Below are 24,352 nucleotides of genomic sequence, written 5' to 3'. Positions count from 1 at the left end.
AAACTCACTTAACAATGCTCTTGCTTAGCAACCAAAATGTTAGTTCAGAAATTCTAGCATTTGACGCATGCAAGTCATAAAGCTGTCAGGTTACAAGACCTTTGCACCCCTAAACCTTTAGAAAAAAACCCCAGGGGTGTTCAAACTTGACAGCTTTAATACTTGTGGACTTCAGCTCCAAGAATTCCTCCTCCAGTCATGTTGGCTCAGAAACTCTGGCATTGAAGCACACAAGTCTTGAAGCTGTCAAGTTACAAGACCCTTGCACCCCTAACCCTTTAGAGAAAAAAAAAACCCAGGGGTGTTCAAACTTGACAGCTTTAAGACTTGTGGACTTCAACTCCCAGAATTCCTCCTCTCGCTCTTCATCTTGATGATGTGCGGACAGGCGGGGGGAGGGAGCTGGAACCGGTTCTCAACGGCACTGTAGATTTGTGGAACCTCTTCTGTAGACGAGGTTAGAACTGGCAGGAACCCACCCTGGTGTATGTGTATATCTATATGTATATCAGCAGTGGGATTCACTTAACTTCCCTTCCAATTTGCAAATCTGAGCATGCTTCTGTGAGCATCAATGTGAGTGTGCATGTGCAGTGCCCACACATTATGTCGGTCCAGGTGGGGCCGGGGCCAGCGTATTTGCCAGTTGTCCGAACTACTCAAAATTTCCACTACCGGTTCTCCAGAACTGACGGAATACCACCTCTGCATCAGACGCTTCAGAATGTAAATGCAATCTCTCATTGCCTCATCTAGATTTACTGCCACAGAAACAGCAAAACAAAATGATAATTTAAACCCACCCGCTGCCTGTAGCCTCCATGACAGAATTACTTCAATATGAACGAAATTAATATGAGTGAAGACAGAGAGAGATAGAGAGGAAGTTGGGGAAATTAATTTGATTCATATTGCCTGATTAACTACTCAGGACAAACACATATTTTACGATGCAGCTGAGCTCAGATGTAATAGGTGAATCAGTCATAATTTAGTTACATAATAGATGCCACCCCTGATGTCCTGTCTTTCTTTATACTGAGAATGTGTCATGAATGCTACTTCGTGCATTTGTAATGGAAAATTTAGTTAAAAGATTTTTTTTAAGCTCAGTTTTCGGAAGTACTGGAAAATTACAGCATCCTTTTTCATTGGAGCTGATTTGGAAAAATAGAAAAAGAGAGGAAGTGAGAGAAAAGAAGAGGAAGATACCGTGATGCTTTAAAATTACATAGAATCAGGAGTGGGCTGCTACTGGTTTGCCCGGGTTTCAGGAGAACCAGTAGCTAACATTATGGCCAGTTCGGAGAACCTCCAAATATCACTCCTGGCTGGCCCCGCCCACCATGCCACACCCCACTCCTGCCACTCTGCCACACCTCTCCCAGGAGTCTCCACATGGCTGATTTTGGATGTGAGGTAACTGCAGGGCCTGTGTGGAGGCTTGGGGAGGGGGAAAAACTGTAATGTCATTGACTTGCGACTGGTCTTAAGTCCTCGACTTATGACCGGCTGCAAGTCCTCGACATACGACTGACAGCCCGGCAACCAGAGGCTCTCACCTATTAGCTAAGATGCGCCGGGCTGGAAGCGGGCTTTTTACACTGTTACCATTGGCTGCTCTGCTTGACACGCCCATATAAATAGCTGTCAAGCAGAGCAGGGTGCTGAATTGTTTTGTAGTTACCTTGAGAATTATCTGTTGCAATAAAGCTGTTCCTTTTATTTCAGCTAGTCTGTCGCCTCATCTTCGGTCCAGACTTCTACAAAAACAGGCCTCCTGGAAGGCCTATGGAGCCCGGGAAGGCAGTTTTCACCCTTCCGTAGGCTCAAGGAAAGCCTCTGGATCTTGGTGAAGGGAAAAACATCCTCTCCACCATGGTGCAGGAGGCCGACTAGGCTATGCCCACCATGGCCATGCCCACCCAGCAACTGAGCAGAGAACCCGTTGCTGAAATTTTTGAAGCCCACCCCTGCATACAATCCACATGAATGTGGCCACCCCAGCAACAAAAAGTGACTCTTCCTGACTGACCTTGCTACAATGCCAGTGTGATAATGACCAGCTCAGTGGCAGTGTTTGTGCTTTGCATAATTGCTAGCAAACTTCATTTTTAACAAATCCCCAAATGGACAGGTGATGGGACAAGTAATATAGAAGAGAAGAGAATAACAGAGTTGGAAGGGACCTTGGAGGTCTTCTAGTCCAACCCCCTGCTCAGGCAGGAAACCCTATACCCGTGATGGCGAACCTATGGCACGCGTGCCACTTGTGGCACGCGGAGCCATTTGTCAGGGCACGCGAGGCACTGCCCTGTCAGCTGGCCAGCACGCGCAGCTGAGTTCACCTTTTTAAAAGCTATTTTTCACCTTCCCCAGGCTCCAGAGGCTTTATATGAGCCTGGGGAGGGCGAAAAGAGCCTCCCCCACCCCCCGGAGGCTTCAGGGACCGCCCGAGACTTCCCTGATGCCTTCGGAGCGCTTAAAACGACCCTCCGAGCAACTCGGAAGTCACTTCCGGTTTGCTCGGAGGGTGGTTTTAAGCGCTCCGAAGGCTTCAGGGAAGCCTCCGGACAGTCCCTGAAGCCTCCGGAGGGCCTCCGGGGGGTCGGGGGAGGCTCTTTTTGCCCTCCCCAGGCTCCTATAAAGCCCCTGGAGCCTGGGGAGGGCAAAAAAATGTAAAAATGGGGGGGTCGCGCGTTGTGCGCGCATGCGCACTGGGGGGGTCGCGCGTTGCATTATGGGTGCGGCACACCCGCACTTGACCCCCCTGCGCTCCCCCCACTTGTGGCACGCGAGCCAAAAAAGGTTCACCATCACTGCCCTATACCATTTCAGACAAATGGCTATCCAACATCTTCTTAAAAACTTCCAGTGTGTTGTGTCCTGCCAGCCGCCAACAGAGCTGGAAGCAGATTCGGACAGTGAGGAGGTTGGGAGAAGAACATGGACCAGTCCTGGAGTCTGAGGAAGGCTCTGATGAAGGCTCTGTGTCAGAGGCAGAGAGGGGTCCAGAGCTGTATGCCAGTTATCAACTGCTTTCAGAGTCAGATAAAAATGAGGCAGATGAACAGCTGGAGCCTGTTCCCAGTGTGAACATGTGCAGAGTTGCCAGATAAATGGAACAGCTAAAGAACAGGGGTCGACTTGGGAGTAAGGCCGCAGGTGGACGATGAATGGCCTCTCCTAGATTAAATAAAAGAGGAGCAAAAAGGGAGTGGAGTTTGCAGGAGACAATTAGTTCGCTTAATTTGTTTGTGACTGTCTGAGACTCCTTGCCAAGTTTTTCAGATAAAGACCTGTCAGGTCTCCAAGCCAGATAAGGTCTGTGACTGTAAATCCTTCCTTGAAACATTTTGCTGGATATGAATGAGCAGAATTCACAGTAAATTAATCAGAGGGGTCTTTGTCGGGATAAGGAGTTTGCTACATGCTTTTGGAAAGCCTAGGTCAGAGCACAGTGTTGGAGAATTCAAAACTTCTGGAGGCAAGTTGTTCACTGGTTAATTGTTCTAACTGTCAGGAAATTTCTTCTTAATTCTAGGTTGCTTCTCTCTTTGAGTTCTACCTTGCTTCTCTGCTTGAGAGAATCCTGCAGGCAGAGCATATGTAGAGATCCCTCATCTATGCTGATATTAAAGAATATAGATTTATTTATCCTTTGAAAACAAAAAAAGTCACTGAAATGAGTACACATTCAAAGAGAATGAGGTTCTCTACAAACAGCTGTCTATACCCCATCGGTTGGTGTTGCCATCAATAGGAAGTTAGAAACTTCTCCCACTGTGCAGTTGTAGCATTTCATTGTGTTACTGAATAATTAACTTGGAATTCTGAGTAAGTTCAGAATGTAGACTTTTGGATGGCCAATCCAGGATATCTAGGTTGTTAGGCTAGAGAAGAAATAGGTTAGGCACAGCTTAGGGCTATATGTCATACTTAAAAAATGGGGGAGAGTCTCTAGAGGCCATTAAAAGTTATTACCAGATTGTATTTTTTTTAACGTGACAGAAAGAGGAAGCTATTAGAGGTGTGTATAACTGGAGACTAATCCTATGTTTATTAAATATAAGCATAAGATTAAACTCAAGTTGTTAGATGCCACCACACACGTAAAAGGTCCATCCCTTTTTTAACATGTGCCACATATGCATGCACATTAAAAAGGGCAGCTCTTCGGTCCTAAAGCCCCCACCGCTTTGATTTTTTGGTCTCACCTGGGGATGCTCTGTAAGAAAGACACTTAGATTTTGTTCTGATTTCAGTTGGCATGTGACTGCATTCAAAACTGTGTCTCTAGGAGTTGAGTGAGGGCAGCTGGACTTCCATTTTTGTTGTTGTTATTGTTTGAAACACTTTACTGCTTATCCAAGTAGCTTCTTCAGTGGCTTCTTATAGACAACTCTGGATGACTTAAACTCTTCCATCAATGTTCAAAAGCCATGTTGCTTTTAATTCAGAAAAAAAATAGGTTGTCTCTCTGAGTAATTCTACACATGTTGCACTATAGTGGAATATCCATTTGATGAAAACACCTAAATAGGGCAGCCATGATCATCTGGCTTCCCACCTTTCAAGGCTCAAGGACTAAAAATAAAACTTGAAAAAGGAGTTGAATTCAGGGGGGGGGGATATAAATAAATAAATAAATAAAAAAGAAGGGTTCTATCTTGATGAGCCCTCAAGGAAATGTGATCCTTCATTGAAGCCCTGACTTCCCACCAATACGAGATCCATTTGGCTAAAAATTACTTCCCTGTCACATTTCTAAGGGACTGGTAATCTGTCAGGTAGATTCCCATAAAAGAGGAATATATTGGCTTCATTATCATTTAGGAATAATGGAGAGAACCTTTGATCTGCTATAAACAGTGAGTCAATACCATTCATAGTGAAAAGAAGTTGAGCAAAATTAGAATGCAAAGTTTGCTAAGTGAGTTCACTATTGGTGAAAGAAGTATGGGTTTGTGCAATCCTTATCATGAATAATCTGCACGGTAAAAATCTTACATTTGTTTAGTATATAAAAAAGGGTGCATGCCTTTAAAGACTTCACTCAGTGGCCTTACATAATCATCAATATATAAACATGTAATACTATATTCATGAATATATATCTTTGAAAGAACACAGGTTCCTGCTTCATTTTCCTTTTTGATTGAGCTGAATAACTTCTTCCTTGTTCAATATGCCAAGATAATTTGTTCTGTGATTATTGGAACATTTCTGCAGAAAATTTACAATGTATAGACAGAGGTAATCCATATTTGCTGAAAAAGCGTAAGCAGAGCTCATGGCAGCAGATCAAAACAAACGTTCATGGGGTAACTCCTCAGTGTCAAGTGAAATTATCTGATGGCTTTTGATCTTGTGAGATTTCATGCTGTGGAACCCTGCTCTTTAGCAGTGACACCAGGTCATAAAATGAAATCCAGTAATTCAGGCTAAGCTATCTCAGTATACAGAGGATACACAATTCGGTAGTCTGGGTTGGGCAAAACTATAGCAATAGGGGTGTCAAACTTGATTTCATTGAGGGCTGCATCAGGATTGTGTTTGACCTTAGGGGCCCGCAATGGGCGTGGCCAGGGTGGGTGTGGCCAGCTCGATGGCACAAGTGTTGGGGGCGCCTGTGGTGGCCCAAGTGCTCTGCCAGAGAAAACGGGCTCCCAAACTCTTGTTTTTTTTTTTTTTTTTTTACTGCAATGGCCTCCTGCAACCCTCTGCCAGTGAAAACGGAGCTCGGGAGGGCTGTGGAGGCACCACGAGCCAATGCTTTGCTGTTTCCAGGGCAGCCCTGAAGGCCAGATCTAAGCACCCCATAGGTCGGATCCAGCCCCCAGGCCTTGAGTTTGAAACCCCTGCTATAGCACATCATGCTTCATCAGTAAAGGATGAAATGGAAGCCAATAAAGGAAAGCTGAATGTTGGTTCAATAGTAAAACTTCAGATTCTTAGTTCCTGCAATTAACTATGCTTCCATTTTACTTCCCAGTCTCTCAAAAGCATTATGCAGATAATTCACTATCATTTATTTTCCATTGACCTAAAATGCTCAGAATAAAGAGATAGAACATTTACTTGTTATGCCCTGTGGTCCCCACCTCACTCTGTGCCAAAAAGATACATACTATTTTTTTTCATCCCACCCATGCTTTTAATTAATTCTACATTTTGCTGCTGATAGGCCCAAAAATAAAAAAAGGAAAACCTGACTACTGTCAAAGAGGAAGGAGCTATTAAGCCATTTTCCTCTTTGAAGGACTATCTGAGGCAATTGAATTCAGGAGGTGGGGGTGAAGTAAGAGTTCCTAAGAAAGAGATTATCTGCGCCTTCATGGTGTTGCAGCTTTTCAAAGAAAAGAGTAGTTTCATTACGATTTTGAATCAGCCACTGTTGAGACAGAAATAAATCAGCCTTCTTTTTAGGATGAGCCTTTTTTTATGATTATCATGTGAAATTGAACAACCGTGGAGCTCTTTCTCAGAGCATCCCGATGGAAATATCTGATGATTATATAAAGTACTGCGTGTATTCTACTTATAAGAAAAGAATTTGTTAATCTGCAAAAGAGAATGATTCTCTATGATGTCATTCTGACTTTAGAATGTACTTCTAAAGGATGCAACATTTTATCCTTTCAGTACCAGATTAAAAGCTTTATGAATGTATGTATGTATGTATGTATGTATGTATGTATGTATGTACATTGAGAGAGAGAGAGAACACACACAGACACACAATATTAATCCTGTGAATCCATGTAAAGCTACCATTCTATAAATGTTATAAATATGTTAGAAAATAATCAACAAAATAGAACATTAAAAGGAACAAATGCATTGGAGGGGCAGGATCAATTGCAAGAATAAAGTGATGTGTCTTAGCAGTTTTTATATTTATTATTTTTTTGTAATAATCTCTGATCTTTGTGTCATTGTGGGTTTTTTTGGTGTGTGTGTGTGTTTTAAGTTTTTGTCTTTTTAGTCTTTGACTATTTATTTTCTCTCCACAGATGTAGCACTTTTAAAAAGTTGGAACTGCAATTACTGATTCCCATTTGACCCCCTTTTGATCAGAGTTGCCATGACCACTAAAGTGTAAAGTCGGGCTTTGGTTTCCAACCAACATTGTCATTTTTATGTAGCAGAATTCCTTTACTGAGCAAGGAATTGGACTACTTAATTTAAAAGGCTCCTTCCTAGTCATCAGGTTTTATGATGAAGGGTGCTAAATGAAAGTAAATCGTGGTTTACTTAAGGCACATTATTATTTAAACATGTAATAAGATCTCTCCATTTGCTTTGCCTTATCATATTACCCCCTTCCCCTTTCATAATGGGCAAAGGTTGCCAAGCAAGAGCAATAGACAAACAGCAACACCCAATGTTTTGGCAGCTTCCACTGGCAGTTAAATGGCATGCCTGGAATTGCCTCTGGTCTAGGCCCGAAGCCTTGACTTTTCTTTGATAGAAGCATTCTGCTTCACGTTCTAATGGAAAGCCAACCATGATTGAAATTCTTCCTTGCTAAAAAGGGGTGGGTTGTTTTGTCCATATTTGGTAATCATTTGCTTGGTTGCAAACACTCTGCAGCTGCCTGGTTTAGCTAATTTTTTAGCTTCACAGTAGCTGGCATGTGAAGAGAAAAACAAAAGGGTGAATTTATTATTCTAAGGCAGGAGAATATTACCAGAGGAGAAGACAGGCTGTAATGTAATGATCTTCTGAACATAAAATTTAGATGTTTGTCTCCTATGCTAAGACTGATTGACTGACTGACTGACTGGACATTGGCTGCAGTGGACTCAGAAACCCATAGTTGGCAATTATCTGGCACTGCCAGATTGGGCCACGAGGGGGGCTTACCCCTCGTGGAAATGTGCCCACCAGGATACCGTGCATTCCATCAGCCCCGGGCCCGGGGTAGGGGTGGTGGGGTAGCGGTAATTATACGGGAAGTTCTGGAACCGCGAGAATTCACTGTGCCACAGATATCCGGGTGTGAGTCTCTTGGTGTGAAATGGGGCCCAGGGACTCAGTTGGGCCTGCTGATTGTATACTTGGCTCCTCGCTATGCATCAGAGCCCCTGCCAGAGCTCCTCGAGATGATCGCAGGGATGGCGATTGAAACCCCCAAGCTACTAGTTATGGGTGATTTCAACCTGCCGTCGGTGGGCGAGTCATCCGAGGTGGCTCGGGAGTTCATGGCTTCCATGACAGCCATGGACCTGACCCAAATAATTCAGGGCCCCACACACGAGAGAGGCCACACGCTGGACCTTATCTTTGTCTCTGGCCAGTGGAAGAGTGATCTGGGAATAGGGGATTTAGTTATTGCACCCCTGTCATGGTCAGATCACTCGCTTCTCCGGCTCGACTTCCCAGGCGCTACCCCCCATCGCGGGGAGGCAGAACCAGAAGGTCCTAGATGGTTCCGCCCCAGGCGACTGATGGAACCTGATAGGTTCCAGACGGAGCTTGGGCCACTTCCTGTAGCCCTGATCCGCTCCCGGATGGAGGACCTGGTGGCCGCATGGAACAGTGCGGCGGCCGGGGCCTTGGACCGGGTTGCGCCTTTGCGGCCTCTCCGGTGGCAGCGAACCACCCTGGCCCCTTGGTTTACCGAGGAGCTAAGGGTGATGAAACGCCACAAGAGACGCCTAGAGAGCAGATGGAGATCCTCTCGCTCCGAATCTGACCGAACACAGGTAAGAGCCTACTTACGGACCTACCTTGTGGCATTAAGGGTGGCCAAGCGTCAATACTGCGCCACCCTTATTGTGTCCGCAGAAAACCGCCCTGCCGCCCTGTTTCGGGTGACCCGCTCCCTCCTTTCACAGAGGCAGCGGGAAGCCCCCCTGCAGGGTAGAGCAGAGGAATTTGGGGAATATCTGCAGGACAAAATCGCTCAGATCCGGAGTGAATGGGTCTCCCTCAGTGATCCAGGGGAGACGTCGGAGGCGAGCCTTGAGGGTCCATTCTGGGAGGAGTTTGACTCGGTTGCCGCCGAGGATATGGACAGGTTACGTGGGCGACTGCGGGCCACCACATGTTTATTGGACCCGTGTCCCTCCTGGCTTATACTGGCAGCCTGGGAGGCCACATGAGGCTGGCTCCAGGGACTAGTGAACGTTTCGCTGAGCGAGGGGTCCTTGCCGGCCGTCTTGAAAGAGGCGGTGGTGAGGCCCCTGCTTAATAAGCCTTCTCTGGACCCAGCAGAGTTAGCCAATTATCGTCCTGTCTCCAACCTTCCCTTCCTAGCAAAGGTTGTAGAGAGTGTGGTGGCGCAACAGTTCCCTCGCCACCTGGAGGAAATTGATTATCTAGACCCGCGCCAGTCCAGTTTCCGGCCTGGTCACAGCACGGAGACGGCTTTGGTCGCGTTGGTGGATGATCTCTGGAGGGCGAAGGATGGGGGTTGTTCTTCCATCCTAGTCCTGTTAGACCTCTCAGCGGCTTTCGATACCATCGACCATGGTATCCTATTGCGTCGGCTGGAGGGGTTGGGGGTGAGAGGCACCGTATTGCGGTGGTTCTCCTCCTACCTCTCCGGTCGGATGCAATGTGTGTTGGCAGGGGAGCAGAGGTCGACCTTGAGGCCACTCACGTGTGGGGTGCCACAGGGGTCCGTCCTCTCACCTCTCCTGTTCAACACATACATGAAGCCGCTGGGCGAGATCATTCGAGGGTTCGGGGTTGAGTATCATCTGTATGCCGATGATACTCAGTTATACATCTCTACCCCGAACCACCCCAACGAAGTCGTCGAGGTGATGTCCCGGTGCCTGGAGGCCGTACGGGTCTGGATGGGTGACAACAGACTCAAGCTCAACCCTTCCAAGACGGAGTGGCTGTGGTTACCGGCGCCCTGCTTCAGCCAGTGGGTTCCATCTCTGGCCATTGGGGGCGAACAACTGCCCCCCGTGGACAGGGCGCGCAATTTGGGTGTCCTCCTAGATACCCGGCTGTTGCTGGATGACCATGTGACGGCCGTGGCTAGGGGGGCGTTCCACCAGGTTCGCCTGGTGCGCCCTGGTGACGTCTCGCCTGGACTACTGCAATGCTCTCTACATGGGGCTCCCCTTGAGATGCACCCGAAGGCTACAGCTGGTCCAGAATGCAGTCGCGCGGGCAATTATGGGGAGTTCTAGGTACTCCCATGTAACACCGATCCTGCGCGCACTGCACTAGCTACCTGTGGCTCTTCGGGTGCGTTTCAAGGTGTTGATTATCACCTTTAAAGCGCTCCATGGCTCAGGACCTAGTTATCTGCGGGATCGCATCCTACCCCACACATCCCTGCGACCAATTCGCTCTCACAGAGAGGGACTCCTCTGGGTACCATCCGCTAAGCACTGCCGGCGGGCGGTGCCCAGGAGTAGGGCCTTCTCTGTGACGGGCCCAACCCTCTGGAACGACCTCCCCCCCCCCGATATTAGAATCATTGCTGATCTCCGCTCCTTCCGTAAGAAACTCAAGACCCACCTGTTCCAATCAGTTGGCCTGGCCCAATCACAATCATAATCATAATTTAATCCCCGACCTTCCTGGCCGGTATTTTAAATTTTAAATTTTGGGGTAATTTAATTGGTTTTAATTATTAGCTAATTTCATGATCATTGTACAGACTTTGTTTAATTTGTTTTTCAGTGATTTTGTACTTCCATTGTTTATAGTGCATTTTATTCCTGTCTGTACACCGCCCCGAGTCCCCTCGGGGAGAGGGGGCGGTTTATAAATTGAATAAATGAAATAAAATGAAATGACTGCAATTGATGCCGATTTAATTTAAATTAAAAATAAATTTTAATTTAAAAATATCTGGCACCACAAAATGAGACTGAGGGATGGGAAAGCAATCTTTATTTTAAAATAAAAAATATAAATTATATATATATATATATATATATATATATATATATATATATATATATATATATATATATATATATATATATATACATACATACATACATACATACATACATACATACATACATACATATATATATATATATATATATATATATATATGCTGGTTTTGTTGTATTTGGGTCTTTTCCCGTGTAAGATTGAAATTGTCTTTGCAACGTTTCGGCAAGATCTCACCTGCCATCTTCAAGCTTGGGCTTTTATATATATAAAAATAATGTTCTGACAATAGCTATAATTAACATCAAATATAGATTAAGTGGGGTGTGGTGGCTTGGTGACTCAGTGGCTAAGACACTGAGCTTGTTGATCAAAAAGGCCGGCACTTCAGCGGTTAGAATCCCTAGCACTGCACAAAGGAGTGAGCTCCTGTTACTTGTCCCAGCTTCTGCCAACCTAGCAGTTCGAAAGCACATAAAAAATGCAAGTAGAAAAATAGGGACCACCTTTGGTGGGAAGGTAACAGTGTTCTGTGCGCCTTTGGCAATTAGTCATGCCGGCCCCCATGACCACAGAGACATCTTCGGGCAGTGCTGGCTCTTCGGCTTTGAAACGGAGATGAACACCTCTCCCTAGAGTCAGGAACGACTAGCACATATGTGGAAGGGGAGCCTTTACAACTAGCACATATGTGTGAGGGAAACCTTTACCTTGATAGATTAAATCCCTACTTGTGGACTTCAACTCCCAGAATTCCTCCTCCAGTCATGTCATAGATTTCTGCTTTCTGCGGATGTTCTCTGACCTTCATATAGTTTACCATAAAATATATATTTTGTCCTGTTCAATGGATGCTTAGATTTGCAGGCCATTAGAATTCCAATACTCCCAGTAAGCAAGGATGACTTCCACTAAAAAAAGAAAAAGATTGGGAATCATTCCATGTGATTCACTCTTCCAGTAGAGCAGATGCCAATATGGCTCAGAATATTTGAAGAATTTATATGCTGTTTTAATAGTTTGTGGAAGTCAGACTGGAAAAATCAGGAAGCCAAAATTTTAACTACCATTTTAACTTTTCTTTTATAACCTTAACTTTCAATGTCAGATTAAGAGTGGGTGTGAAGAGAGAGGAGAATGCTTACCCTGATAACACCAATTGTCATGTTTGTTTGTTATATCAGCTTCAGTAAGCTTTTGGTAGCAAGAGGACCATGAAGAGCCTTTTACTCTTTTCTATTGGCTGAATGCTGTTGTAGGAATTATATTAGACAAAGAAGGTAAGTTGGAATGCAAACATGGGTATTTTCCATTTCTCCCCTTGCTTTGAGGAGGGAGTGAAATATGGGATTTATTTATTTATTTATTTGTCAAACAAGTACAAGGTAACAGGTATAAGTATGAACATAAACATGAACAAAAGAAGATGCAGATAAATGGGGACAGTAGGACAGGGACGATAGGCACGCCGGTGCGCTTACGTATGTCCCCTTTAAGGACCTCTTAGGAATGGGGTGAGGTCCAGGTAGACAAAGGTTGAAGCTATGGGGGTTTGAGGCTGTAACAATGGAGTCGGGTAGAGCATTCCAGGCATTGACCACTCTGTTGCTGAAGTTGTATTTTCTGCAATCAAGTTTGGAGTGGTTTACCTTGAGTTTGTATCAATTGTTTGCCTATGTATTATTGTGGTTGAATCTGAAGTAGTCATTTAAGGTAGGACGTTGTACCAATTTTGTGTACTATACATAAGTCCGACTGCAGGCGGCATAGTTCCAGATTGTCCAAGCCCAAAATTTTGAGCCTGATGGCATAAGGGATTTTATTGTGAGCAGAGGAGTGGAGTACTCATTTCATGAAATACCTCTGGACTAGCTCAATCGTATTAATGTCCAATATACAGTTAGGTTCCAGGCAGAAATATGGAAAGATATGCCCAAAAATATTAACTCTGCTTCATGTTTGAAGTAGAATCAATTGGTTAGCCTATTTGGTTAGTTAAATAATAATGTACCATCAACTCAGACCTCTGCTTTCATCTGAGGGTTATTTCTAAAGTGCCAAAAGAATTCCCAGGATGTGGGAATAATTAAAGAATACTTCTCTACATTTTCAGCCTCATTCCGAGGATTGCAATGAACTGGAGAAATGCCAGCAGCTGCCCTTCAAGTCTCATATTAACCAAATGGAACAGTTAAAAGAATTATAGTTACTATTATAGTAACTATAGTTAATATAGTTAATACCACTTTATAATGCCTTGGTAAGGCCACACTTGGAATACTGCATTCAGTTCTGGTCGCCACGATGTAAAAAAGATGTGGAGACTCTAGAAAGAGTGCAGAGAAGAGCAACAAAGATGATTAGGGGACTGGAGACTAAAACATATGAAGAACGGTTGCAGGAACTGGGTATGTTTAGCTTAAGAGAAAGAAGGACTAGGGGAGACATGATAGCAGTGTTCCAATATCTCAGGGGTTGCCATAAAGAAGAGGGAGTCAAACTATTCTCCAAGGCACCTGAGGGTAGAACAAGAAGCAATGGGTGGAAACTAATCAAGGAGAGAAGCAACTTAGAACTGAGGAGAAACTTTCTGACAGTTAGAACAATTAATCAGTGGAACAGCTTGCCTCCAGAAGTTGTGAATGCCCCAACACTGGAAGTCTTTAAGAAGATGTTGGATAGCCATATGTCTGAAACGGTAGAAGGTTTCCTGCCTAAGCAGGGGGGTTGGACTAGAAGACCTCCAAGGTCCCTTCCAACTCTACTATTGTATTGTATTATTACTAGACACTTTTAAAATACAATTTTTCAAGTACTTCAATCCCCAATAATCTTACTAGGATATTGCTGTTCATATGGAAAAGTATACCTAAGTCCTTGGTTTTGATCTTGGATGTCTCTGTGTTTTATGAAACAAGGGTTCTGTGTGTGTTTAGAAGCTGCTTCTTCCCTTCCCCAGTTATAATTCCTTTGAGTGAGGATTGTGTGCTAGTGGCAGCTATGTTCACAAGAAGAAGAAGAAAAGATTCTCTGTACGGTGCTTCAAATTATTTGGGGAAAATTATAAAGCACCTTCTAAATGACATTCCATGTGTATAAATCTGATATATTCTCTGTAACAGGATGCCTCTCTCTCATGAAAACGAGTGGGATATGCATAGATCTGTCTATGCTGTTGAATATGAGACCAACAATCAGTCAAAGTTTATGTTTTCAACACTGGCTTATTTATACAATGTCTTGTTTGATGAGGAATCTTAGATGTGTCAGCTGCATTGTTCTTATCCACTTTTGTTTCTCCCCAAAACAAATAGAGAAGGAGAGTGATAGAAAAAGGTTTTTTTAATCCAGTGGAAATTCTGAAGTAAACATGTCTCAATCTGTTGGCCTCCATTCCTTCCCTCAGCCTTATTCAGCTTTTTTTTTCACCTTTACATGTTATTTTGGGGGGGGGGGTAGGGCTAGATTGTAACTTCAGGCTTTTAAAAGATGGCTGGAGGTAAAAACACATGACATACCAAACTGCTATTTGGGGGAGTATTCATTTACTTTTAATGTCCTTTCTCATCTTCCATATTTAGGACACTTAGTTGGCATCATTCCTCACGATTCTTAGGAATTCTGGCTGGCTGGCAGATAGGAGAGGTATAGCAAGAAAAAACATGTTTATTTGATTGTGTGTGTGTGTGTGTGTGTGTGTGTGTGCGTGCACACGTGCACAGAAGAGAGACACACAGACACCAACATCCACATACACTTGCATCTATATCTGAATATTTGTTCTCTCTCTCTCTCTCTCTCTCTCTCTCTCTCTCTCTCTCTCTCTCTCTCTCTCTCTCTCTCTGCCTCCCAGCTGTAAAACATGTTTCTGATGCAGCATTACCTTCAAAATCTCTTTGTAAAGATGGTCACAATAAGAATATTTTCAGAGATGAGATTCAGGTTTTATATTCCTTCCTTGCTATTACTATTAAGCCAAATAAGAAAATATGAAAGACCCAAAGTTAGGTTTTTTAATTTCCTTTAAATTACAGTCCAACTGAACTGAAAATTGCTTCAATTCTTCTGACTGGGGATGAGCTGAGTAGAGTAGAACTGTTCCATTTAATTTCCTACTTTGAAGAACCCACATTAAAAAAAAAATCTGTCGACTAAATTCAAAATTCATTGTAGGATCTTCTTTTTTTTTAGGAGAAAAAAAACTTTATAAAAAGTTTGGGAATTGTCCAAAAAGTTTTAATCTTTTTGAAAAGGAATAATTTGCTTTTTTGCATTTATTCAACTGCCATATGACTTAGCAATATCCTTTTTTCCAGAAGCTGCTGGAGACAAGACACTACTTTTCAAGACTGCTTTGTGTTCATTGGACTTAGGAAAAGTCCAAAAAAGTAGAAGACATCCTGTCAGCCAAAAAAACTGACTATAACCTTTATTTGGTCTTAAAATGGATTTTTCCTCCCTGGGAAAGATGCATGCAAGAGTATCCACAGAACATGGTAAAGAAAGTCGAGATGTCAACTTTGATGTTGCGATTGAAGCTCTGACTACTGAGATTTCATCCCCAGATTTCATTCAATTCCACCAGGAAAATTTCCAAATTTATACCTAAGAGAATTTATAGCAGTATTGTCCCAAAGGTGCTTTTTCAAAAGGCAAAGAGGGTGAGGGACACCACTTATCTCTTGTTTACAACACAGGGGCTTTCAGCAGCTGCAAGAAGGTTCCACACCCATTTGCACTTTCACACAGGTGACCCTGAGGGCACAGATAAACCTCCAAGTGGCCTCAACCTTTCTCAGAAAGAATGCTAATGACCAGGTGACTCCAAGAAATATAAATCCTTCCATCCTCCACCATTCAGTAAGAACTGAAGAAGCTTCTTGGATGAGAAGTGAAATGTCTTGGAGGAAAAGCAAAGTCTAGTTATCTCTTGAAAAAGTACCTTTGGAACAGCCATGACCTGGATGACTGAGAATCTCCATAGACTTATAGCTATACGTTAAATAGTTTTCTATTTAATCTCTATATTTGATAGAAACTTTAATCCTTAGGCTTCAGAGGATTTTTTAAAAGACTAGTTTGATGAAATGCTACAACTATTACCTATTGTTAGATGGAAGTATCCATTTTTTTTAACATTTTACTTTGTGAGGGATATTTGAGTGGCTAAAAAGATGTGCTTATTGTAATTAGATGTTTTATTAAATAGATAAAATGAGATAACCTTTATTGTCATTTTTTACTGTGAGCACATTGGCACACATTAAAAATGAAATTCTGATGCCTGCTCTCACAAGAAAGTATGTGTCTAATAATACACATACTTAACACATATATGCACATCAGTGGTGGGTTTCAAATTTTTTTAGAACCTCTTCTGTAGGTGTGGCCTGCTTTGTGGGAGTGGCTTGCCGGCCATGTGACCAGGTGGGAGTGGCTTGCCGGCCATGTGACCTGGTGGGCATGGCCAACTTGTAAAATGTGGTGAAACTCACTTAACAATGCTCTTGCTTAGCCACCAAAATGTTGGGTCAGAAACTCTGGCATTTGAAGCACACAAGTCTTAAAGCTGTCAAGTTACAAGACCCTTGCACCCCTAACACTTTAGAAAAAAAACCCCAGGGGTGTTCAAACTTGACAGATTTAAGACTTGTGGACTTCAACTCCCAGAATTCCTCCTCTTGCTCTTCATCTTGATGATGTGCGGACGGGCGGGGGGAGGGAGCTGGAACCGGTTCTAAACAGCACTGTAGATTTGTGGAACCTCTTCTATAGAAGAGGTTAGAACTGGCAGGAACCCACCCCTGATTCACATGCTATATACACACACACAAATGTTTGTATGTATATGTATTCAATCATACATACACACACACACAATATATATATAAATCACTGTCCAATTTGAATACATAGTGGAAAGAGGAAATTTGGGAGTTCACACGATTAATGCTATGTGGAATAAAATTGTGACTGAATCTAGATGTTCTGCTTTGGATACCATGAATATATTTAATATAAATATATTTAATTACTAATTTTAATGGGAATATGTTTTTCCTTTGTTTCTTTTTCAATAATATTGTCAACTACTTTGGATATGGGATGCACAGCAACCTACTTGAAATATTAAAATATATTGAGTTACCTCGATTTACATCTCACGGGAAATAACTTTGAATTATTTTCTAAATGATATCTGTTGGAAAGAGTGAACTTTTAAGTCCTTTTGATTGACACTATCGCTTTAGGGGAATCTAGACATTCCAAATTTTATACATATTTCTATTCTGTTCAAAAAATGGCACACAGTCTTCATAATAATTAATCAGTTGTGTTTCTGTTGGGAAATCTTAAGAAATGTCAGAAGTTTCAGTCATTTTTAGAGGCCGCCTCCTTCAGCTTCTGCTGTTTGTCAACCTTTGCTTTGATGATAGTCCCCTCTTCTTTTCAGCTCCCACTCATCCCTTTCTAAATTCTTCTGTTTCCACTCCTGCAATCTTCATGCTTCAGAGGTCTGCTTCTCTCTTCTTCTGCAGCTTGCCATAAAGACAACATTTTTGATACTGGGAATATGATTATACAACAGATTCTGGCTGTAACATTGGTGTTAAAAGAGAAAAGGCTGACTATTAATAAAGCTAAGCTTGTCAGACCTTTGATAAATATTTTGCTTACCCACATTTCAAGATTTTCCTTTAATTCTCAATGACGGCCAAATTATGAATATCCACCTGAGTATGGTATAAATGCTTCTCCCTAGATTTTAAGGGGCTGTATTGAGCGGCTAACAGCTTTTTCATGCTAGGAAAAATCTCACTTAGAACAATCTGGTCTCCAGAATCATTTGGGGGATAGTAGTGCATGGAATTGACCATGTACTTATCAGAAATCAAGCTTCAAAAATCAACAAATCCATGCATAAATGTATCCAAGACCATCCTCAGGATTATCTAAGTTTGGGCTAAAATGTGAAGTAAGTTGATCTGCAGTCCAGTTTTTCCAGAAATATGTAGGCGGCACCATTTCTTTATGTCTGAAACAAAAAGATTTTGCTTCTGGACAAGGGGCTTTAGCATTTTCTGCTTTCTAGGTGTCATGAATGTCAGAGATGGAGTACAACTTGAAGAGGAAGATCACTTCTTTTTAATCAAAACAATGACCATTACTTTCCAGCTTACAAAAGAAAATGAGTGGAAACAATAAACTTTCATACAAATTGTGAACTAGTAGGAGTAGGACATTCTAGAATTCTGATTGAGTGATGATAAATTGAGATATTAGGAGGGATTTTTTTTTCTGTTGCTAAGAACAAACAGTTTTTCTAAATCATGAACTATGCTGAAAATGCCTATTTTTCAGATGTTAACGAGCATTGGAACGTTAGTGGAACGTTAAATGTCCTCCATTTAGAATAGAACTAATTATTTAATTGTTTTGTTGGAATTCCTTTATTAGGTTTGTCTTTCATTGGACTATTACCTGGGCTGAGTTCTCTTTACCCTTGCCAGTTTCATCCTACTTTATTAAGGTGAGTAATATTCCTTTCTCTGGGTCAGAAAAGATTATGGAGGGGGTTATTTAAGGACAGGAATAGTTCCTTTGAGTCTGTCAGGATTATATAAAGTGGAAAACGGAACCTAGTCTCTGCTACATTCATAAGATCAGGAGAAATGTCCTAGGAGTTTTGCCTCAACACAGATAGTTGTAGAACAATCTTTTTTTTACCTTGCTGCTTCATCTCATCTTCACATTTCTCCTAATCCATCCATTCAGTTCCTCTAGCTTCCCTTAGAGCCACTAGTGACACAAGAACGTTTTCTGTCTCACCCAACAATTAGGTGTACCTATCCGTTTATTTGGGTTGGAATGAGCACTTATAGGTTGAGCAACTAATCAGGTTGATTCCTTCTGCTAAATTGGTCTAACCATTCACCCACTCATGTTCATTCGGTGCTTTTTTTTTTGTAATGCCTTGCTTTTGTTTTCTTCCAGAAATTGGAATAAAGTGCACATATCCTATCTCAGTCAATACAAGGAATCTGCTGGCTCTTGCACAGAAATTAAGAGGTTTGCTTTTCAAATTCTGCTTTGTTATCCAGTTCCTTAAAAGGGGCACAGTAGTCGATCATTATCACTGAAGAAAGTGAAAGAACAAGAACTGGGTTTTAGAAGATCTTCTGAAAGCTTTACAGTGTCCATCTAAGTTTAGCCTTCTTGTCAGTATAAAAGGCATTCCTTTGTAATTTATTTATGATAAGAGTCAATGTTGTATTAATACAAGATGTTCTGTTCGTTCATTTCCATTTCCTTTACGTTCATCTAACACTAAAAAAAACCCCCAACTGATTGTTTTAGAAGGCTTGAAATATTTGGCTTGTACTTTTTAGACTACATTTTATTTACCCATTTAGTCAATCTTGCATGTTGCTATTGTTGTCTTACTATTTCTACTTAATTAGTTCTGAGTAGTATAGTATAAATGCTTCTCCCTAGATTTTAAGGGCTGTTTATCCTGGCCTCATGCCATACTCCATAATCTATGACTGGGCTTCCCCATAAATTCTTCTTAAACAAACTATAGAATGAATAAGGATTTTTTTAAAAAAACATTTATTTTAATATAGCTACCATCAAAGTCCAAATTTATGGGAAACAGCATTTGGACAAGCAAGATGTAGCTGAGCCACAAAATAATGCTGAACAGCTGAGAGGTCTGTTGATCTAGAATTTAATCAAGAAAGAATAATTTCCTTCAGACGCAGGAAATGGCGGATGGGATCACATGGTTAAACCACAAACCCAAGTCAAACTAAACGGTAGAATTGGTACAGTCCGCCAACCACAGTTGACGTCTGCTATCCTAGAGGACAGCTCATGATCTTTAGCGGAAAAGAAATCTTGTAGAATATGATCTTTTAGACTTCATGACTAAGAAATTTGAAAAACGTGTTTTAAAAACGGGATGTGGTTCTGACCAGAATAGAAGTCAGAAAGATGAAGGATTATAATCCCCAAAGCTCAAAGATCATATAAAATGTAAGAAACATGAGAGGGTCATACACAGAGAGTACTGTGTTGTTAGGCTGCACTTATTTCAATATATGGACATGGAACATTAATAGGTGTGTAGAAATGTGTCTTTGAGATTCACGATTCGTCCTTTGTTCAATATCTACATATTTCCCGCTGTAAGATTTCACAACCAATTTCTTTAGGCTGTCTTAAGAATTCATGAACTACAACTACAATTCTTCTCCCTTTATTTTCTTTACTTTTCGACTGATTTACCCTTATTATTTCCTTATTCTAGAGGATATAAAGGGTTAAGCATTATGGCCAAACTGAAAACAGGAAATTCCTGGCCACAGACTTTGGTTTTGGAGATCTGATGCCACAATATTTGCTTTTGTAATTGGTAACTTTAGCAAGGGCATTCAGATTAGCGACCAAGTTGGTGGGACGGTATTGCCCTTAGCACCTTGCTCTGAGGATGTATAAGGATTTTATCATAAAAGCAAGAAGGGTGTTTTTATTCGCTGATACATATTCTCCATGGTGCCACAAATGGAAACATTTTCATTAGACACTTTTGCCATCCACAGAGATGACAACTGGACATGATTCATTGCCTCCTTCCAGGGGTGCGATTCAAAATGTTTAGCAAGGGGTTCTCTGCCAGCTTACTGGGTGGGCATGGCCTAGTTGGCTTCCTGCACCATGGTGGGGGGGCATTTTTGCCCTCCCCAGGTTCCCCAGGCTTTCCTCAAGCCTACGAGAGGGTGAAAACGGCCTCCTCAGGCTCCAGAGGCCCTCTGTAGTCTCCATGCATGGCCTTCCTGAACTTCTGTAGGCCCGTTTTGTTTGACTCCTCGAGCCTCCACACATGCCCTGCCCTTACCTGCATCCAAAACAGGCCACATGGGGACTCCTAGGAGGGGAGGGATGCTGGGGGCAGGGCCAGCCAGGAGTGGGATTTGGGGGGGTTCTCTGATCTGCATAGAATCGTAGCTAGAGGTTCTCCCAAACCCCTGCGAACCCCCAGCAGCCCATGCTTGCCTCCTTCTCATTATGTTTCACACTTAAAATAGAGAAGAGGGTTTCAGCTACATAACTAGTTCCAATGGATTTCAAGGCCATTCCTGCATGACAACATTGCAAATCATATTCCCGATACGATGATTTGGTAATAGCATGTTAATGACAGTTGTTTACCATCTTAATTAAAACAATAGTTTAACTGTCAACCCCACTTGTTAACATTTGTCAAATGATATTTCAAATATAGTCGTGGATGCAGCCTTAGAAAATGAAGCGTACACTCTGCTATCTAATCAGCAGAAGTTGATTTGTGGGTGAGCAAAGGAAAAAATGTGACCACTATAGTACATAGTTAGACTTCCACATATCTTCTTTTCAATCATGTGATATATTGCTGTGGCATGATGTGTGATTTCCCACAATTTATAAGGTCTTGAAGATATAGTTATATCTCCTGGCATGAGGGTCAGAAAATAGGGTACAGTCACTCAGATGCCAATGAGATAGATTTTAGGATATTTGCATATAGTTTTATCTTGGCTACTGGTTATGAATTTTTGCTAGACTGTAATTTGATATATATATTCCCTGCTTTTCTTAAGAAGTTTTCCATTTGCTTTGATACTTGATATCTGCTTCTTCTTGGCATGTTATGCCTCTGATGGCTGGAATAAATATTCCCCACTGCCTCCTTTCTGGATAAGGCATGCTTTCTCCATTACCTCTGGCAGCAGCAGGGAAGATAAATTTTCTTACGAAATGTTCAAATTACACAGGCTTTTCTTCCATTAATAGCTGTTCTTCATACCTTGCTTTTTGCAAGCTACGCACTGGATTTTCTTTCTCTCCTCATGAAATGGGAAACAATTGAGTAAAATATGACCTGCAATTTTTTTTAAAAAAATGAAATGGTTAACTTTTGATGTCATGCAAAAGTGACACGTTCCCTGGTTAGAATAGAACATCTGAAACTTTTATAGCGTAATGAATGTCGTAACTATGGCTTGTAAACCATCGTTCAAATGACTCTGCTGTTCGAGATCTATGCAGCATTTTCCAGTCATTAGCTTTCCAGAAGTATTAGAATTTTATCTCTCAGAATTCCAATCTAACCATGCAAAAAATATTATTTGTCTCCTAGGAAAGAAAGCCAAGATTTCTCCTTAAGGTGCTGAATTTCTGTTCCTTTAACATAGGGGTGTCAAACTTGACTTCATTGAGGGCCGCATCAGCGTTGTGTTTGAGGGGGCTTGGGGGCCAGGGTGAATGTGGCTAGGTGGGGGTGGCCAGCTTGATATCACTTGTGTCAGGCGTACCTGTAGTGGCCTGCGGTGCCTCTGCTAAGCGAAAACGGGCTACCAATCTCCATTTTCAGCTGGGATAGCCAGTGAAAATGGAGCTCTGGAGGATTCGTTGCTGTTTCCAGGGTGGCCCTGTGGGCCAGATTTAAGCACCCTGTGGGCTGGATCCGGCCCGTAGGCCTTGAGTTTGACACACCTGCTTTAATGTGACTCCTGATAGAGCAACTATCCTAGATTTTATTCATCTCCTTTTATTTCTCATGGGACATTGATGTAAACTCTTTCTCTGTTAATTGATGGGTTAGATTTTTTTTGGACTTCCCATTATCTTTTTTGGGAGGGGGGGCACAGCAGCCTTTTACTATATCATGGTTTTTCACCCGGCATTACCAGCCATTAGCCAAGAACACAGGATGTTTGTTTTGGAGGTTGCAACAAGCAGTACTGAGATGACTGCAGCTCTCAAATGGATGGTGACCTTTAGCTTGTGTTCCAATAATGTATGTACACTACATCTATTAATCACCTCAAGTAAACAGAGGTCTAATTAGGTGACACCGAGAAGAACAAGCACAGTATGTAACAAAAACATGAAGTTAAGAAGTGCAGGTGTAACAGTCATATTCGTTCCATAGAAATCCTGCTTCTGGGTTTTGAAGCACTTTTAATGGAAAAATACAATAAATGGTAGCAATTGGTCAAGCCCCAGTATGCTTTTCTTTGGGCTTATCATGAATTTTGATTTCATTCCAACAAAGGAACTATGTTTTGCAGCAAAGTCAAAATTGCTGGGCTGCACTCCACTGCTTGCAACAGAATACCTTATGCCACCAAATTTGAAATTTTGGGTTAAGACAATTTAGAACTACTCTGCCTTCAGTCTGACCTAAGCATAGTACATAAAATTATCTACTACAATGTTCCACCTGTCAATGAGTATTTCAGCTTCAACCAAAAGAACACACGAGCTCACAATAGATACAAATTTAAAGTAAACCGCTCCAAACTCAATTGCAGAAAACACGACTTCAGCAACAGAGTGGTCAATGGCTGGAATGTGTTACCTGACTCAGTGGTTTCTTCCCCAATCCCCCAAAACTTTAACCTTAGACTGTCTACTGTTGACCTCACCCCATTCCTAAGAGGGATGTGCATAAGCACCAGAGGTGGGTTTCTCCCAGTTCGGCCCGGATCAGCCAAACTGGTAGTAGCGTTGATGGGAGGCTCCGCCCAATTGCCCGGAAGCTTCTGCGCATGCACAGAAGCTTTTGCACATGCACAGAAGCATTGTGCACAAGCATGTGAGCATGAGCGAACTGGTAGTGCTGGGATATGAAACCCACCTCTGATAAGTGCACCAATGTGCCTACCATCCCTGTCCTAACAACCCCATTTATTCATATCCATTTCATGTATTTATAATTTTGTATGTACTTATATCTATTATCTTATACACACTTGACAAAACAAATAAAATAAATCTCTTGCAATTGGCATACAAGTTCTGGTCTGATCTAAGCAAGACTATTGCCATCCTATTTCTCTGCTCATATAGGACTGATGGGTTTATACATAACAGTGAGCTATGATTTAACTACGGTGTGGCATAGGCCACAGTATAATGCTAAGTCATAAAAACAGAACAGCTAGATTCATACTTTGTGCTACATCAAGGCAAACAAATGCATTTATGTTGAATCCACCCTGTGGCTCACTCAACAAACCAATCCCGATTTAGCATTATGCATTGGGCAGCCTCATTTTCTCTGTACTAATTGGAGATGCCTGGGGGCAAAATGATTAGTGGTTCTAGTAATTTGCATTTCATCTTCTTCAATTGCTTATGCAACTTTCCTCTGACTAATCTTCAATCCCAGGCAACTATGAAGCACAGGATAAAACATTGGGATTGCTCTGATTCCAGAGCCCTCACTTTGCACTGCTAATATAAATGTGATTTCTATGTAGGCAGAAGTGGAGGTCTCTGAAGACCTGAGGAGAAGAGGATGCTTTACTGCACACACCCATTTCCTGTGCACAGTCTCAATGTTTTCCCTCAATTGCTTTGAATGGGGAAGTTCTTCCAGGGTGTAGCTCTTTCTTATCTGTTTCATCTTTAGAACTACGATTGAAAT

Source organism: Natrix helvetica, assembly GCF_964273705.1.
Source record: "Natrix helvetica genome assembly, chromosome: 2".
NCBI classification, from domain to species: domain Eukaryota; kingdom Metazoa; phylum Chordata; class Lepidosauria; order Squamata; family Natricidae; genus Natrix; species Natrix helvetica.
This window is presented reverse-complemented; position numbering follows the sequence as displayed.